General features: G+C 42.7%; 1 long non-coding RNA gene across 1 annotated transcript; it reads left to right on the top strand.

Moving 5' to 3' along the window:
- Positions 1–1,787: 1,787 nt before the first annotated feature.
- LOC116866947 lies at positions 1,788–18,082 on the top strand. The gene is made up of 5 exons (XR_004382519.1): positions 1,788–1,918; positions 4,826–4,950; positions 5,989–6,209; positions 8,891–9,033; positions 17,925–18,082. It is a non-coding gene; the product is annotated as an uncharacterized LOC116866947 (long non-coding RNA).
- The last annotated feature ends 626 nt before the right edge of the window (positions 18,083–18,708 follow it).

Genomic DNA, 18,708 nt, shown 5'->3' with positions numbered 1-18,708 from the left:
GTTCAATGCAGGGTTTGATCTAATGACCTTGAGATCACATCCTGAGCCAAAATCAAAAGTTAGATGCTAACTGACTGAGCCACCTAGGCACCCCTCAGTTTCATCTTTAGACACTGTTTTCCTGGTAGTGCCTTACATTTGATATTTGTTTGAATGGTATCCAGGAGGCTGAAGAATTTTAAAACCTTTTTTTTGGGGGGGGGTGTGGTAGGGACTATAATTGTCTTTCCCTCAGTTTATTTCTCTTCTCCTTCATTTTAGCATAGAAAGCAAAAACAGACCAGGTGACACCTCCATCACGTTGGAAACACCCGTTAACTGATGACCTAGTTCATTAGGAATATTTTCTACTTTCCACATAACTGCAAGTAATGGTGTTGATAACCTTTCTGCTCTTTCATAATAAGGCCCCTCCTCTTGCAGTTTCTTTTTTTTTTAAATTTTTTAAAAATTTATTTGAGAGAGAGAGATTGAGATCATAAGTCGACAGAGAGGCAGGCAGAGAGAGACGGGGAAGCAGGCTCCCTGCTGAGCAGAGAGCCTGATGCGGCACTTGATCCCAGGACCCTGAGATCATGACCTGGGCCGAAGGCAGAGGCTTAACCCACTGAGCCACCCAGGTGCCCCCTCTTGCAGTTTCTAATAGCATATTTCTCATTGCCTTCTGAACCCTCACCAGCAGTGTCTCCAAAGCCGAGATTTCTATTGTCTATTCAAGACAATTAGGCTTTCTTTAACACGCTCCTCAAATTCCTCCTAGCTTCTGTGTACTGCTCAGTTTCAAAGCCACTTGCACACATATCTGTTCCAAGAACCTTACTTCCAGGAACCAAAAATCTGTATTTATCCCTTTTCTCCTCTTACCTCCAGAGGTGACTATTACAACATACTTAAAACATCATTTTGTTTGTGAAGACTTCTTATGCTCTTGTTTTATGACCATACATTTTTATTTTCTTAAATGGTTTTCTTAAATGGTAGTGTTTTAGATATCTCATTCTCTTTCCCGCTCTTTCCAACCATCACTATGCTTTCAAGCTCCATCCATGATGTTATGTGTGATTATGTGTGACTAGATGTCGTCAGTGGCTTCCAACTGTGTGTAGTAGTGGGTTACACCCCTCCCCATGTTTTCTATGTTCAGTGCCCTAGGGGTGGGTACCCAGCTGATCTCTGTCTTCATGCCCTCATCACAAATAATGTGGCCATGAGCATCTTAATCCATAGTCCCTTAGGAATTTGTGTGAGGATGTCTTTGTGATATATGCATACCCAGAAGTGGAATTAATGACGCTTAGGATATACATAGGCTTAAATTGACTAGGAAGTGCCAAATTACTCATAATTTTCATGCACCAGTGTTCATTCCTACCCACCATGCATCAATGAACCTGATGCCACATCTAGGCCGACATTCAGTATCATCATCCAGCTTAAAATATTTTTTCAGTCTATTTGGTATGAAATTATACCTCATTAATATTTTAATTGGTGTTTTTCCTGATAATGGAGGAGTTTGAGCATCCCTTCATAAACATTTGACTTCCCTCTTTCATGGATTGCCTGCATTTACCCTTGTTTGTATCCCTGATTTTTTAAGATCAGAGAGCAGGTATGATTTCTCCTGCATTCTCTACTGCTCCCAACAACACTGATGGATGTTGATTGATGATTGATGAGAAGGTCAATGTGGTTGTGTTATTTGAGCTTCTGGATTTTGAGGCCTACTTTTCCTCCACAGAGCCTGAGGTGTTTGCCTTCATTCATTCAGAACACATTCATCAAATGACTACCCCATGCCAATCGTCCCGTGCAACTCTCCCTCCCGGCAAAGCCCAAATGACCTGTCAGTCACTCTATCAATTGAACAGAAGAATGAAACTGGTCACACAAGTCATCTGGCATCAGACAGACTCTGGTAACATTTTACGTGCCATTTGATAGACTCTAATGTTCTATGATCCTCTGACTCTAACTCACTGACTAGCTGATTTTTTTCCTTAATTGTTGTTTTTAACTGCCATGTGCCTAAACCAAGGCAAGATCCAAGCAATCTAGGCTATGTGTTTGCACATCAATAGGAAACCCCAAACAGCCTTTTGTTAGGTGTCTCTGTTTGTGAGGCACAGTATTACATGGTAGTGAACTATGATTGCTGAAAATTATCGCAGATTGCAGAGTCCTTACTGTACTCTACAAAGGTCACAAGTCTCCATGTGACAACATCTATTGGCATTTCCAGAGAGAAGTGTTCTCAGCCCTAACCTAGCTACTCCTACTCCACCCACTCCAGGGCAGGGTTAGGAGCCCAAATCTGTTAAGTCTTGACTGAAATACCTCTACCCTACATGGTCATTATCTTTTTATTTGTTCTTCCTCCTCTAGATTTGGGACACACGGAGGACACAGATTGTGTCTTATTAATTTCTTTAGTCTACTGTACTTAGCAAGGCACTTGTCACAGAGTAATTTTTCAGTAAACATTTATTGACTTAATGAATGGACACATGAAAAAATATTTATTGAGCACCTACATACCACATACTATGTCAGATGCTAAGAATTCATAGATGAATAGGACACAGTTTAATTATAAAATAATGTGGAAAATGTACTGAGGAGGAGCACCGTATCTTATGGGGAAAATAATGTCAAAGAAGGGATGCCACACTCATCTTGCAACACTCATCTTTCTTATCTCCAAAAGAGTTCTTCCGCCTTAAGTTCTGGATATGGCTTGTACTTTACTTGTAAGAAATAAGCTCTTTCTGTGGGTACATGTGTGAGAGAGGTGTGGGTGTGGATGCTGCCTGTCCACATGTGCCTATTCCATCATAGCCTGAAGTTAGTACAGGGAGGTTGAAGGTTATTTGCCCACCTTCCAAGTGGCTGGGATAGCTATAGCTGCATTCTGGGCCGTAGTGTGGACAGAAAGGTGAGCATCACAACATTGGACCCTTAATTCCTTTGGTATGTGATCCAACAATTGGGAAAATCTAAGCTGGCCTAGGAGTGAGCTTTTGTAGCTCCATCTCAAATCCATGTCAATTTTCAACTCTTTGGTCAAGTGAAAGGGACTTGGGTCACGTTCTGTCCAAAGGATCAGGCTTTGAGGGAAACTTGGTCAAGTATGTTTGCTGAAAGGTCTAGTTATGTGCCTCTTGGAAAATATACTAGTCAGGTCTCTGCAGGATCCTTGTCTCACTTCATATCAGCTCAGTGACAAAGTGTGGGCAGTGACTTCTAAAATGGACACTAGGTATGGGACCGAGTGGGGAGGTATGCTAGATTTGGCATTATGTCTTCCACAGAGAAACAAACACTCATTTCTTTGTTTTTACTTTAAAAGATACTTCTTATAAAAAAGATTTATTTGTAAAGAATCACTTAATACTTGGTATTTGAACAAGTGAAACAAATTCAGGTTTCCCTGAGCAAATCCCTAAAGAGATTTCCTTCATTTCCATTATCTGTGGACTTTGGATAGCAGAGTCTAATGTGACATAATCTTCAATACATTACTTTTTCATTGATATTCTACAGGGCAGAGTTCTTTTATCTTTATTTGCTCCCTAATCTTGGAAGCATTTGCTCAATAACCACCGTGCGGGGTTCAGTTAAGTATGCAACTCTTGCCTCTGCCACTCTTTTACAAAATTATTGAAATAGTTTTCTCCTGTGCATTTCCCTCTATTTTTATGGATTCAGCCACTGATAACCAGGATCTGGTGCATGTGAGTTGCCTTTGTTTGTTTGTTTAGGGTCTGTGAGCATACCCATCATAAACCAAAACAGTCAATAGCAGATGAATTGATGAAGGCTACCACCAATAATAATTGGGCAATGTGGGGACAACCAATAGAGAAAGGGTTGGCAAACATTTTCTCTAAAGGGCCAGAGAGCAAATATTTTAGGCTTTGTGAGTCATAGAGTCTCTGTCATGACTACTCACCTCGGCTGTTGTAGTGCCAACTCAGCTGTAGACAATATGAAAATGAATGAGCATGGTTATATTTCAATAAAACTTCATTTACAAAAACAGGCAACAGGCCAGATTTAGCCTGTGGCTATAGTTTACTGATCCCTAACCTAGGATAGAAACAAGTAGCTTTAGGGGCACCTGGGTGCCTCAGTCGGTTAAGCATCTGCCTTTGGCTCAGGTTATGATCTCAGGGTCCTGGAATCGAGCCCCATGTCGGGCTCTCTGCTTAACAGGGAGTCTCCCTCGCACTCTCCCCACCCCCATCAAATTAAAAAAAAAAAAAAAGAAAAGAAAAAAGAAACAAGTAGCTTTAGCCATGAAAAAGATATAAGGGTCCACCCTTTGAAAGTCTAATTTTGCCCTGTATCTCAGCATATAGCATCTGCTGTCTAGTTTTGTTTCCAGAGCATTAGGTTTATAGGGGACGTGAGGGGTTAGAGTAACCATGTTTACAGAGGATTCAATGACAAGAAGCTCCAAGGGCGCCCTTCCCTTTTGTTTTCAAAACTCTTGTCCTGTCCTAGCTGGGCTGTGGTAATGGGCTGAAATAGAGAAGGGTCTGGAATGGAAACCAGCCACTCCACAGAGGATCTGTGTCTCCTGGGGGAGTTGGGGTTTGGTCCTTAGGGAGAAAGAAGAGATGTGCTTCTAGGAGTCTACTCTAGTGGCCCAGAGATAAGCAAGAAAAGAGACCAAGTTCCCCAAATTCTCCTGGGTGCAATGTTGGTTCCGGTTTTGGAGAGGTCAGTTTCAGAGCACAGTTTCTAGGCACAGAGTTTGGCTAGTGGTTTGTGTTTCATTGGTAAAGAAGATCTTATGGTAGTTCTGGTGCTCTCTTTGCAGCCATTGACAGATGTGAACAATCCGTTGCCATGTGGACTCCTTATACAGTTTCACCATTTGCCAAAGCAATGATTCCACTGCTTCCATGTGGGACACAAGGGACGCAAGTAAGAACTAAAAGAAAGGTAAGAAACTGAAGGTCAGGTATCCTTTACTTGGAAAAGGGCCAGTAAGTACATTAATGAATGTATGGAGTGGAAGTTGCAGCTGAGACCAAATTCTAAGATTGTGGTTAATTTTCTTTCTACCTGGAGTAGATACATAATCTTGCTTTTTGCTCTATCATTTTTTTTTTTTTTTCCTCAAGTCTGAGCAAACACAAGCCATCCTTGAGTTCCCAGCTCTGGTAGGTTCCCAAGTGAGCAGCATCTGTCGGATGGAGAAGTAGTTTATACCCAAGATGTTTTTAGAGGGCTGAAACAGCGTTGGTGTCTTGGCCATCAATTAGACAGGGGGCGAGGGCAAGCAAAGAAGCAGCAATGAAGTTGGTAATTACACACTACAGTACCATTGACTTCCAAGAGCAGGTGGCGGGGGCAAGTGAAATTCCAGGCTCTGTCACTCAAGATTCACTTTTGCTCTTGTGTTTCGGCCTGAGGGGATGCTCATTGATCTGGAAGAGATTATCTACACCATCTTGTTAATAATAAGGACAATAAGAAAATAATGTATTTAATACTGAAGGACATTTTCCTTTCCTTAGTTGCTTGAAAGTTGCTATTACATTTTTAAAACCTCTGTCTTTACTGTTCTCTCTCTCTTTATGTATGTGTGTATATATATACATATATATACACACATACATACATCTACATATATATACAAATTGGGAAGATAAGCGTCTATATCTATAGTATGAGTTCAATATTCACTGCTTCTTTATTTTTAAAATTTATTTATTTATTTATTTATTTGCGAGAGGGTGGGGAAATCATGGACAGGGGAGGGGCATAGGGAGAGGGAGAGGCAGACTCCCTGCTGAGCCGGGAGCCCTGTGCTAGCCTTGATCCCAGGACCCCGAGATCATGACCAGAGCTGAAGGCAGACGCTTAACTGATGGAGCCACCCAGGTGCCCCAGTATTTACTGCGTCTATAGAACTAGCCCTTTGTTGAGGCCTTTGCAGCCCTAATATTTCCATTTATTCACCTTTTTTTTTTACAGAACCACCTCTACTCCTGGGTCACAGGTCCAGAGAGGAGGGCCCAGAAAAGGATACCCAAGTCCTGGCAACAGATTTGGTGACCATCCTTCAGCCTTCCCAGTTGCGCTTGCCATTTTCAATACCACTCAGAGCTGTGGTTCCAATTCTGTCCCCTTGTGTCTCCAGCATCTCTCCCTCCCAGGAAGGCAGCTTCGCTTTTGGTCTTCAGTGGGGTGGAGAGGTGAGTTAGTTGTTTTAGGTGCCTGTGTTCCATCCTGGGCAGCGTGGAGTCAAGGCAGAGGGTATGGAGAGCGGGACATAACAACTTCATTTTCTCTAGCTCTTGAGCCCATGTCAAACCTTTCTTACAATAACAGACCCCAATCTGCAGCTGGTGCCTGGGACAGATGGAGGTCTTGGCAGAAGCTGAGATTACTTTCCAATTTCACTGAGATTATAAAAACAACATTTTTGAACTTTAAATCCTGGCACTCATGACCCTGAGTATTTTCTTTTTCTTTTGTCACTGCGTTCTTTGAAGACCAAGTCACCTGTTCCTTCATCTAGAGAAAATGTTTCAGGCGATAAGAAAAGACAAACTATCAGAAACCCCAGAGGCGCCAATTATCTACTCTTTTGACGCTAACAACTTGCATTTCAACCCATTCATTTATATAAAAGTGACTACCTCTTTCTGTTCACATTCTTGGAGCATGGGCGGGTGGGGTTTGTCTCTGCCAAAAAGTAGCCAGATCAAATTTTTTAAATGAACAAGAGTCAAAAAAAAAAAAAAAAGGTAAATTGACTTTTTACAGGGAAACAGGCCATTCCTCAAAAACTATTAAAGATTCTGTCATCCAGAATATCCCTATCCTGTTGACCTTATTTACAGATTTCATGAAATATACATCATCGTAACATTGATATATGGACCCCGTAGCATCCAATTTCTTGAAGGCATATGAACTTGATAAGGATGCTGGTCATGTACTCATAAACGTGGGGGCAATATAAATGAGATGATGCCCCATGGAATATGACACCCACAGATGCTTTCCTAAAATACGCTCATATCCTTTGGAAACAAGGCAATTTGGCTCTCTACCTTGGCTCTGAATGAAATAATGTTCTGGGTGGGGGAGGCAGGTAATAAAAGCGACAATTGTGAAGTGTTACTGGCAGTTTTTTCATTTTTACTGCAAGCTGGGGCACACATTTGTCTTCATTGTCAAGGGGCTGGAGGTGTTTACAAGTTAAAGACAAGGAAGCAGGAAAGCTTATTCCATTCTCTCGGCCGGGAAAGCACCCGTTTCCTTATCACGAATCCAAAACCACATCTTGGGCAGGAATTGGGTGACCCATTGCTTTAGATTTGGTCTGGTTTGGAAGGTTTCCTTGCTCCTTTCCCCATACTCGACTGGCGGTGTGGAAAGACCTGGCAAGAGTTGCTCTTAGAGGGTGATAGCGAACCAAACTGGGCCATTTCTGCCCCTTCCCCCCGTGTCAGCCCACTGGACCCTGAGAACAGCTGTGGGGTCTAGCCTTTGCCAGTTGACAAAACCTTACTAACTTTTCTCATCCTTCAGGGGAAACAAAACGTGAGTGCAGTCATTTTGGAAGCAGAGTGATCGTTCATTGGTCGACTCCTTCTCTGTAGACAGTGATGCAGGTCGAAAATGTTTATTCTGCATCCGGGCCTCCCCATCTGTTGACGATCCATCTTGATCCAAAGTGGGAGGCTCATTACTCTCAGAGCAGCTCTACACATACTGGGTGAGAACAAGAAGGAACTTGTAAACCTTCCCCGTACTTTGGAGAAAAACCAGCCCAACCCTTTCCGTCAGAGGTATTTTTCGGGGGCGGGGGGTGGGGGGACACAGCCTAAAGGGAGATGCGCGTGCGTGCACACATACACACACACACACACACACACACTTCAAAACAAATCTAAAATGCAAGGAACTTCAGACATGGGAACAGGGACTGAAATCCTAGCCCAGAGCTTGCAAATCCACAGCAGCCGAATAGCAAGCCTCTGTGTGCCCCTCCTCATTTATGAACAGTCAACAAAGCAACTGCAGGTGATCCAGCCTGATGCCGTGGAGGCCTCTCAGATGGCCGGGCTCCTGCAAACTTATTCACCGCCTCATTAAAGCAATTTCAAAATCAATTCTGGATTTGACAAGCCGTCAGTACATTGTTGCTTCTCGGTGATGGGAGTGACACGTTAACAGCAATTAGACTTTTGCACACGCACGTTGGAGCCTGTTCAGCATATTCTTTATTAGAAGAGCCTAAAAAGCGTTATTATAATCATCTAACCTGGGGTCATGGACACATGCTCTATGATCTCTGCCTCTGTCAGCAGTCCCCTTGGTGAAATTTTGCCTATTGTCCGTAGAGATTAAAAGGAAGTGCTTACCCCAGATGCGATATTGGAAAATCAAAGGTCAGAGCAAAGCTTGTGCTAACCTCCATGTTTTTTAATACAAGTTATAGGAGCAATCAGATTAGCATGAACAGATATTGCGCCTTCTAACAGATGGAGCAGGATTCTTATGCAAACGAGGGAGGACAGGCCACAGTCGGTTGGTGGCAACGTTCTGGGGGCAGGAGTGGGTTTGGCCAGCACTTGGACAGTGAGGATAGCAAAGCTCTCACTCCAGAAATGCTCAGAGGCACAGCAGTCCTTTATGTCAAGGAAAATCACCTCCTTCTGTAATAAAATCAGCCTATCCTGTTTGGAATGGTCCCTTTTACGGCCAGCTCTCTTGGTCAGCTGAAGTCATCAGTGGGAGGTGTTTTCCTCTCTGCTTTGGGAGCCCCAGAGAATCTCCTGAAAACGAGTAATGTAACCCGATCTTCCCAAGACTCTGCCATCCAAATAAGCCTCAAATCTCATTGGACCCCATTTATTTCTAGGTAGTCCCAAGAGAGAGTCTCTCATGTGCCCACAGACAATTCGCTCCTGGTCGTCTCTTCTGATTTCTGCTTTGATGGCTACCATTTGAGAGTGGTTTTATGTCCAGTGCGAATAAAGCTAACATCTTACAACAACCACTCAAGTAAGAACTTTTATTATTTCTACTTCAAAGATGAAAAAATAGGAGAGCAGCAATGTTCACACAGTTGCCCAGTATCTCGTTGCTAGAACACAGGATGCAAACTCAGACAGTCTGGTTTCCAGTCACTTGTTAGTGTCATTACTTGATATTGCCTCTTAATTAAAAGCTGATTTCCACACGAGGGAACCACCTCCCCAAGCTCCCAACATTGCAAGATATTCAATGTTCCAGGAAACATTTATTGACTGACTAATGGATTCATGCAATGAAAGAATTCGACTTCATGATGGCCAGATTCACGCAGGGGTATATAATATTTCAAATTCCCAACCTTTCCAAGCAAACTCAGTTTGCTTACACTGACCAGCTATTTAAAAATTGTAAACAGCTCTCAACTCTATAGTCCATATTCTCTCTCCCTGCTTTAAGTGGTGATGTTTGTCGCCACTGACATATGGTGTATTTTATTTGCATATCTCTTCCTCTAGAATATAAAAGCAAGAATTTTTCAGTGTTCTGTTCATTGCTCTTTCAGTGTTAAACAGTGCCAGCAACAAACTGTGGTCTTGATAATTGTTGAGTAAATGAAAGGGTTATGATTTCAGGTGTAAAGAGGGCAGGGAATATGTTCTATCTTTGGTTCAGATATAGATCCACAGACCTATGTGCATCACTGATGAGAAACTCGACATGAAAAACTAGAAGGAATTTAGTGCTCTTCTTGCCTCTTTGTCATTTTCAGAGAATCATTTGCTTTTGATAACACTGAGCTGAGGGTAGAACCAGAACTAAAAGTCCATGTCTGGGTGCTTTCCCTCTCCACATGCTACCACTTAGTGTGGCCAGATCTAGGGATTTCCTTTTCCACTTACCTCGTTATTAAATGTCTTCTCTGGAAGCCCCCAACAGATCGGATGTTGCCCCCACTCCCACTTTGGGTGCCTTCCTGGTTGGCTGACTGCAGGGGCTTTAGAGAGTCCCTGTCGTTTTGTTGGATGGGTGGTTGCTAGCTTTTGAAGCAGGGCTGCTCATTGCTGATTTCCCCCAGGCGCTGGTTTTTGAAGCCAACACTTCAAAGGCAAGCAACATTTGAATTCCTCAGCTATTCATCCAGTTGGTCAGACTAGATGCACACCCTCAAGAAGCTATTTGTTACTTTCAGTGGGAGCAGCAGATGAGCAGGAAGCCACCATTTGGAGGAGAAGCTGACAGTCTACCATGAGGATCAGTAGGTCTGCAAAGGGTCTGCTTTGGGTTAATATTTTGATGTAAAGTTTCCCAAAGAGAGGTTTTAGGAAAATCAGGTGTGGAAATTGTGTGTGTGTATGCGTGTTTGGTGATGGTGATGATGATGGTGATGATGGTGATATTGATGATGATTTGGGGTGATAGATAGGCAAATGGTTGAGAAGAAATCTTAGCATTTCCAACAAGAACGAATAGAACAGCAGTTTTGCAAATTGTGATCCAGGGATCCTTGGGGGTTTCAGAAACCTTTCTGGGGGGTTCTATAAATTCAAAACTGTTTTCATAGCAACACTATGATATTATTTGCTTTGCCCTTTTCACGCCATTCTCTCATCAGTGTACTGAGGAGTTTCCAGAAGCTACCCATCATGTGCTATGGTGAAAGAATGAACACAAAGGCAGGAATGAGAAACTAGCTGTCTTCTAGTAAGCCAGCTAGTAAGCAAATCTACGAAGAGATTTGCAAAAAACATAAAACGATGTCCCTTTTCTCCTTTTTGTGAAAAAATGTGGCTACTTTCCATAAAATTATATTTTTATGTTAACATATAATAGACTTATTATTTTTAAATGATTTAATAAATTTAAACAATTTCCCAGTTTTAATTTAAAAAACATATATATATATATATATTTAGATCAAGATAAAGATCTATATCTATATATATCTTGCACTATAAATAAAAACACTTTCAGATCCTCAAAATTTTTAAAAGAGTGGAGAGGTCATGAGACCAAAAAGATTGAGAATCCCAGTAATAGAGCTGTCAAAACTTGGTCTGAATAAAAGCCACAGAGAATCATACATTTCACAATGAGAAGAATCCTTGAAACATGATCTGGTCTCATCCCCTAGCTTGCTCAGGCAGACTAGGTATTATCCTTTTTTACATCCCTTTTTACATGGGATTACGGAGACCCAGAGGGTTCATAGAGTTCCCCAAAACTCCACAGCCATTGAGTGCAGTTAGGGAGAGAAGTGAGGTTGTGACAAGATTGGGATGACAAGTCTTATACCTTTTCATGCAGACTGAGCCCTACCCACCACACCATTCTGCCAGGGACACAAATGGTCCTTACTAAGAAACTGTAAACAACACACATACAAACCTATCTTCTTTTCTTTTTTCTTTTGGCTGTTAAATCTACCTTTGGTAACTTTTCTGGTGGTGGATCTGAATATGCTAGAAAGAGCTATTTATTTGCTTAGCTTATTGGATTTAGAAATTGTGGGCTGAAGTTGGTGATGTTGGCAATGCTCGCTGCAGTGCTTGCTGGGCTCATCTTGTGGAGGAATCCACTTCCATACTCACTGGTTAGGCTGTTGGCAAGCCTCAGGCTCTGGCTGGCTGTTCATTAGACTTTAGTCCCTTGCCACATGAACTTCTCCACAGCTGCCCAGCTCCCAACATGGCAGCTGGCTTCCCTCAGAGTAGGTTTGAGGGGGAGAGACTAACCAAGATGGAACCCATAGTCTTCTTGTTACCTAGCCTTGGTAGTGACACCCCAGCACTTTCACCATATTCTGATTGTCAGATATAAGTCTCTAGGTCCAGCCCACATTCAAGGGAAGGGAGGGGGTTACATATAGGTATGAATACCGGGAAGCATGGATCCTAGAGAGCCATCTTAAAGGCTGGCTACTGTAACCTCTAACCTAACATTTGATCCTCTCCCTTATCTGGTGACCTCATCACACAGTGCTTTTTAAGTGTAAATAACTTGTGCTCATTATCTATGGGACAGTCTGATGCAGAGGTTAAAACCATGACCTCTTCCGGGATTTGATCTTAGCTCTACCGCTCTGATAGTTTTGACCTCAAGCAAGCGACTCTGTGTTTCAGTTTCCCACCCATAAGATAGGGTTGATAAACGTTGTTCCTTCATGGGAGTTGTGAAGATTGAGTTACTACACATTACAGAGCTGTTAAAACCGTGGCTGGCATGGAGTAAGCACCATATTGGTACTTACAGTTACAGGTTTCTCCTACCATCTGAAAGTTGAGTATTCCTATTAGGTTTCTCTGATATCTTAGGACAAATCTTGCTAATGGATGCACAGAATAAATGGAGATAAAGCACAGATGCTCACAGACACAGCTCAAAGCTATGACGGCTTGATGTTGAGTGAAATTGCCAGGGACGGAGTTTGGGGGAGCCACTTTCATGGCTCAGGGTGGACCCTGCCTCAATAATGGCTCCCTTTAAAACCAACACTGAACACTATTGTACTTTTTGCTTTTTCTCATAAAAGTGAAAAATCATTTTGGATTTCTTTTTGTTGGCAAAACCAAATCCTAATGTAGATCTTTTCATATAAGTGAAGGGCCATAACATGAACGTTTGAAAAGGGGGTCCCTGTATTCCCACTATGCAGCAGGCATATTATACATTATTTATTGTGAACAATATCCCAATGCAGTAGGTGTTTTCACATCATCTGACTGATGAAAAACTGCTTAGAGAGTTTAAGCATCTTGCCCAAGGTATCATCTCTGGTAAAGGATGGGACTGGGGTTCTTTACCAGGTTTGTATAGCCCCAGTTCTGGCCTTCTACTGTTACTTTAGGGACTGCAGCATGGAAGGAAAATGGTCAAGGAGAGTAAAATAGGAATATGCCTAAGGTATTGTAGATATAATTATGAGTTAAAAGGAAGACATTTTTTGATCATTCCTACATACACAAATGAGGGTTTTTCTAGGACTAAATTTAACTTTGAAAATAAATGACTGGTAGCCAGGCAGACTCAAAAATAACCAAGTTCTCAGGTGATAATTGTTTACCATGTGATTTTTTCCCATCCTTTCTATGGTACTTACCTTGCAATTAAATGATCAATAGTTATCCTGTAAGTAGCGAGTATGCCCATGAAATTTGTGACCTGGAAAATCAGCCATTATGAGAGAGGAAGTGTTAAATGGTCTGGAAATGATCAGTGGGAAGGTAAAACTGCCTCTTTCTTTCGACATATCTACTGAGGCACTAAATTCAGAGATACCCAAATAAATTCCCAGGCTGTGAATTGGCACCATCTTCAGGCCCTTTCACAGAGGAGCTGGAGCTGCCTGTGGAGGGGTCTCTGTCCAGGCTGGGAGTGTCTCCTTGGACACCTAGGCAGGGAGGTGTGGCTCTCTAGAGCAATTCAATAAAAACTCCATTATCAGTTTTCAGAGCAGCATGTGACTAAGCATGGCCAGTTGTGGTCTGGTGGTGCACTGAGTTGGTTGCTCTCAGCAGAGGTGGGCATGTTTCCTGTGACTTCCTTGTAGAGAGAAACTTCAGGGATGGCAAATGTTTGTTGATGAGCCTTGGGAGATTGGGGGGCACCCACTCCTTCTACCATCAGTGTAGGGAGACCACACTGGAAAGAAGACAGCCTCTGTTGGTCTCTATATCCTCTCCAAAAAGAGATAGTTTCATAATTACTCATTCAGGAGTAAGGGAAAAGGGCAAGACCAGTTCTTCTCCCTGAAGAACCTGTATCTTTACTGGGGATTCATGATGGAGTCCTATGAGCCAAAGGGACCCTGTCAATAGTAACTGGGAATATCAGAGTCTGAAACATTCAGAAAAGGTCTAGGGAGAAGGGTAGGGTTTGAGCCAGGCCTAGAAGTCTTTAAAAAGACAAAGGAAGGAAAAACCCAAATTCTTTAGCTTTCTAGGATATGGCCATGATCTCCCTTTTCAAGCCTTGGATTCCAGGGAAGCAGCTTACTGTAGAGAATGTGGACCGGCTTTGGCATTGGGCAGATTTGGCTCAAAGTCCGGGATCTCTAATCACTTGCTGTTGGGACCTGAAGCAAGTCACTTAATTTCTTTGAAGTTCTGTTTTTCCACCTACAAAATGGGAATCATAAAACCTACTGAGAGCAATGCTAAAGATTTTATGGAAACATATGTACTTATACCTAGAAGGTGTTCAAGAAACATCAGCCCCTTTCCTTTTTGCTGTCCCTTCAGAGACTCTACTGGACCCTATTAGGCCTGCATGCCAAGCCAAGCCACTCCTGTATCCACATCATCTTATGCCAACCTTAGTCTCTTGAAACCCTCCATGAAGGCTGCCATCAAATGCCATCTCCTCCATGACCTTCCACAGCCTTTCAGCCATAAGGGACCTTTCTTCATACTCTTAGTCACTCTGTCAGGCATTCCTCCCAGTCTCACTGGATATTTGCTACTAAATTACTTGGGCATACTCCCATCTTTTTTGCCAGGAAATAAGCTCCTTAGGAGCACTAACCATGTCACATTTATCTTTCTAGAGCCACAACAAGAGCAAAGACACAGGAGCAGGCATGGCTGTGGTGTGTTCAGGGGCACAAAATCAGCCTGGTTAAGAGTGATGGTTTGGGTCAGGACAGTGCAAAACTTGGCAGCTTGGGAACGTCAAGGCATTGTCCTAATTCCTCTTCCCTGCTGGAGTGTAGCACCCTTTCCATGGCTTTTGAAGTTGACTTGATATATATCTGAGTCTAGTTCACTTTAATGTACTTAACACTCAAACTGGAAACTATCTTTCCCACAGAGCTGGTTATATCAGCTCTCTGGAGGAGAGGTGACTATATCTGGGTCACAGTTTTAATTGGGACAGTCAACTCGAACGGAAATGCTCTAAAAGACAAGTTGGGTGTGCCCATCTCTGCCAATTAGAAAGCCGGCTGGGGTTGCCCCCAGTTGTATGTGTAGTGTTTGTTAAACCTCCCATATAGTTCACGTCATAGGCCATTCCATACTTGTTCACAGAATTAAAACTCAAAAGAGATGAAAGGAGCTGCCCGACCCTCCATGGTAGAGTCTTTCCTCTCCAAAGCTAGGACGTTCTGAGGGAAAAATTCTAAAGTAGATCTGAGACCCCGTCAATTAGAACTCGAAAAACCAACTCCAGGTGATGGGGTACATAGAATGTGTCAGAGTTGAACGTCATGTTAGCCAGACGGAAAGTGCCTGGCTATTTAAAGGTTTTCTTTGATTTTTCACAGGCTTGCTGCATTTTCAGAAAGTGACTATATTCATAATTGCACAGATCACACAACTAGTTGGGATCAGACCAGGGCCTAGTGGTGCTATCCTCTATTTACTGTGTGCTTTTTACATTTGTAAAGTCCTGTTTCATACTTTTATTTCTCAGAACCAGTTATAGAGGGCTTTCTGTCCCCATTTGAAAGATGAGGCAGCTGAGGTTCGGAGCAGAGTCAGTTAAATGGTAAAACTTCTCATGAAGAGCTGCTTTCCCTGACTGTATCCCCTTCTCCCCTCCTGTCTGGAGCCAGGGGTGGATGTCTGCAAGGAGGCTGATCTGGGACTGTGTACATGGCAGAAAGAGAACCCTCGGGGACACGGCCACCTCGGGAGACTGTTGGGAGCATCACTTATCCACCCCTCAGTCCTGGAAAGCCCCGGGTTGTGCAGCCCGGGGACCGCCGTGCCTTCCCCAAGAAGTTCCCACGGCGGCACTCCTGGCATGCTATGCAAACCTCAGGCTCACATTTTCAGACAGCCGTTAGCAGGCCACAGAAGTTCCCCAAGACACTTGGTAAACCTTGGTCAAATCTGTTCCGACTTTGTGTGGGCGGCTGGGTTTCATCAAGAGGGTGGTGAAAGCAGTAACCCCAGGAGGGGGGAGGAGGGGGGCTGGATCTGGACAGAGCAGAGCCTCAGCTCCTGCCCTCCCTTCTCTACTGCTCTGTACTCTCCCCTTCTGAAATGCCAACTCTGACATAACTCTCATGGGGGACACGAGCATTTTTATGTGCAAGCTTGGCTGGAATGAGGTATTGTAGTTTCTCTAAATGTGTCCTCAAATTCTGCAGAATTAACTGTGAGGAAATCCACTGTGTGTTCCCCTGGTTCTTAAAACACACTTAAGAGATGCTATCCACGGGGCATTGCCCTTGGGTTCAATCACTTGTCCTGTTGACTTCTGTAGTTAGTCCTGAAAGGCAGGCCAACTGTAGTTTTAAAATCTCGATGGCTAAGTTTGGGGGGAAAAAAAATCTTTGCTTGTCTTCAATTTTCATTTGTCACAGAGTCCCATTTTCTGCCAAAGTTACTAGACTTTGCTGGTCTCCTCAACTGAAACAAAACAAAACAAAACAAAACCAACCACAAGAACTGCTTTTGTTCACAGAGCAAGCTGCTAGTAGCGAGGGTCGGGGCCTCCTTCGCGGTGGTTTTTCAGAGACTAGCCAGATGGCTTCATAAACAGATTCCCTGGGAGGCTGGGGCAGAGGTGAGGACAGACAATGAAGATGGCCGGGTAGCAGTGCAGCTGGAATATTTTGTAAAGACGGGAATGGGAAACAGGGAAGTAAAACATCTGTCATGGTGTTTAAGAAAGGCTAAGTGAAGGGACCGCCGGTGTCAGACTGTTAGAATCTGCAGAGGACCTCAAGAGACATGTGTCTAAAGTCCCATAAACCTCAGATAGATAAACCCTCTTGTCTTTCTTCCCAACTTTCAAAAACGGTATGCATTACTCAAGAAAAACCACAAAGCTTTGAGCTGGTACTGGTTAGCCCAATATAAGGTCAGATTTTGCATAGGAGATTCGGAGACAGGAAATACACTGGCGTAAAAGCAGTCAAGAGGGCACTGAAATAATACCACGATGTCCACAGGCTTCACACTAAGATCTGCTGTCATCTGTAGGCATTTTTTTCCTGATGGTTTGTTGCAAAATGACTATAGCACATTAGCCTTGCCAGCAAGCCTTTGTTGTGAAATTCTACAAGGTGAAAGGAGTGGTAATTTTGTCATGCACCCTGAAACCTGTTCTCAAGAGGGAGGTGGGAGAAGATGCTGATATGGCCAATGAGCTTGTATAAGAACTTCTACACTTAAACAAAATAGAATATTAGGATCTTCTTTCATTAAGAGGGGTGTCGAAGTTGTCCAAAAGAAGGGCACCTGGGTGGCTCAGTGGGTTAAGTGCCTGCCTTTGGCTCTGGTCATGATGTCAGGGTCCTGGGATCCAGCCCCATGTCAAGGTCTCCCTGCTCAGCGGGGAGTCTGCTTCTCCCTCTGCTCCCACCTCACACCCTCTACTCCCCCTACACCCTGTACCCTCTCCCCACCAACTCTCCCCTCTTGTGCTCACACTCTGTCTCAAATAAATAAAAAAAAACCTTAAAAAAAAAAGTGATCCAAAAGAAACCGCCACCATCTTTCCGTGTACTTATTAAGTAGGTCTTCGTGGCAGGATCTTCATTGTGCCTTTTAAAACTGTGTGCCCTAAAAGCATCATTCATCTCTGACAGTTCTGCAGGCCTGTCTGCTAAATTTTCAACTATCGAATTTTCATAATCCTTTCGTAAATGAATATGCTCCCAACCATTACTCCTGAGAAAACTAGGAAGTGATCTGAAAAAGATGATAATTTATGATAATATAGAGCAAGACCAATTGTCCCTCTCTGATTAAACAGTTTAGAGTTGAACTAAAAGTCCAGGGACGTGAATTTCTAATCAGTATTATCCAGTGTTAAAACTCTCTGGGCCAGTCTGGCCTTTGGTAAAACTTCCATTTAATAGATAATCGAGTATATTTCCTGAGAAGGGTTAATCTAAATATATCAATTAACCATTTTGCACAAGATTATTAATTAAATACTGTGTATTAACACATATGTTCTGATTTTAGGTGAAAGAGTGAGATATTTCTATTTTAAGTCAACATATCTACAAATCAGATTGAATGCCATTGTCACAGGAATGGTAAGATCAAGGTGATACTATAAACAAGGCTTCTTTAAGAATTTTGTGGACTGAACTATTATTCCCAGAGATCTGCACTCTACATCAAATCATACACATTACAAGGCACCCACATTTCACTTTAAACACATATGTACACACACAACTGATGGGTTTTATAAGCCAGATTTTAAAATTATATATAGTTACTTATAACTTATTTATTTGTTATTGGCTATAATGCCATGTATAATTAGAAATTCTTTTGAAGTGAGAAAAATCTAACCTGTAAATTCTTTAAATGTAATTACATTTTTATAAACATTGAATTTAACAATTAGTGACATCACTATTTTTTATATTTATAGATATTGAAGTATTTATTTAGATTTAGTGATTTCTTCTTCTTCTTCTTCTTCTTCTTCTTCTTCTTCTTCTCCTTCTCCTTCTCCTTCTCCTTCCCCTTCCCCTTCCCCTTCCCCTTCTTCTTCCCCTTCTCCTTCCCCTTCTCCTTCCCCTTCCCCTTCCCCTTCCCCTTCCCCTTCCCCTTCCCCTTCTCCTCCTCCTCCTCCTCCTCCTCCTCCTCCTCCTCCTCCTCCTCCTCCTCTTCCTTCTTCTTCTTCTTCTTCTTCTTCTATTTTAAAACCAATATATTTTTTGCCCCCTGGTTTCTAACATTTCTATAGCTTCTTGAGAGGCCTTGTATTCATAGAGCTTGATATTTATAGTGG

Source organism: Lontra canadensis, unplaced genomic scaffold, assembly GCF_010015895.1.
Source record: "Lontra canadensis isolate GAN:19392208 unplaced genomic scaffold, GSC_riverotter_1.0 scaffold11, whole genome shotgun sequence".
NCBI classification, from domain to species: domain Eukaryota; kingdom Metazoa; phylum Chordata; class Mammalia; order Carnivora; family Mustelidae; genus Lontra; species Lontra canadensis.
The sequence above is the reverse complement of the archived record's forward strand: the minus strand, read 5'-3'. Positions and strand labels throughout refer to the sequence as shown.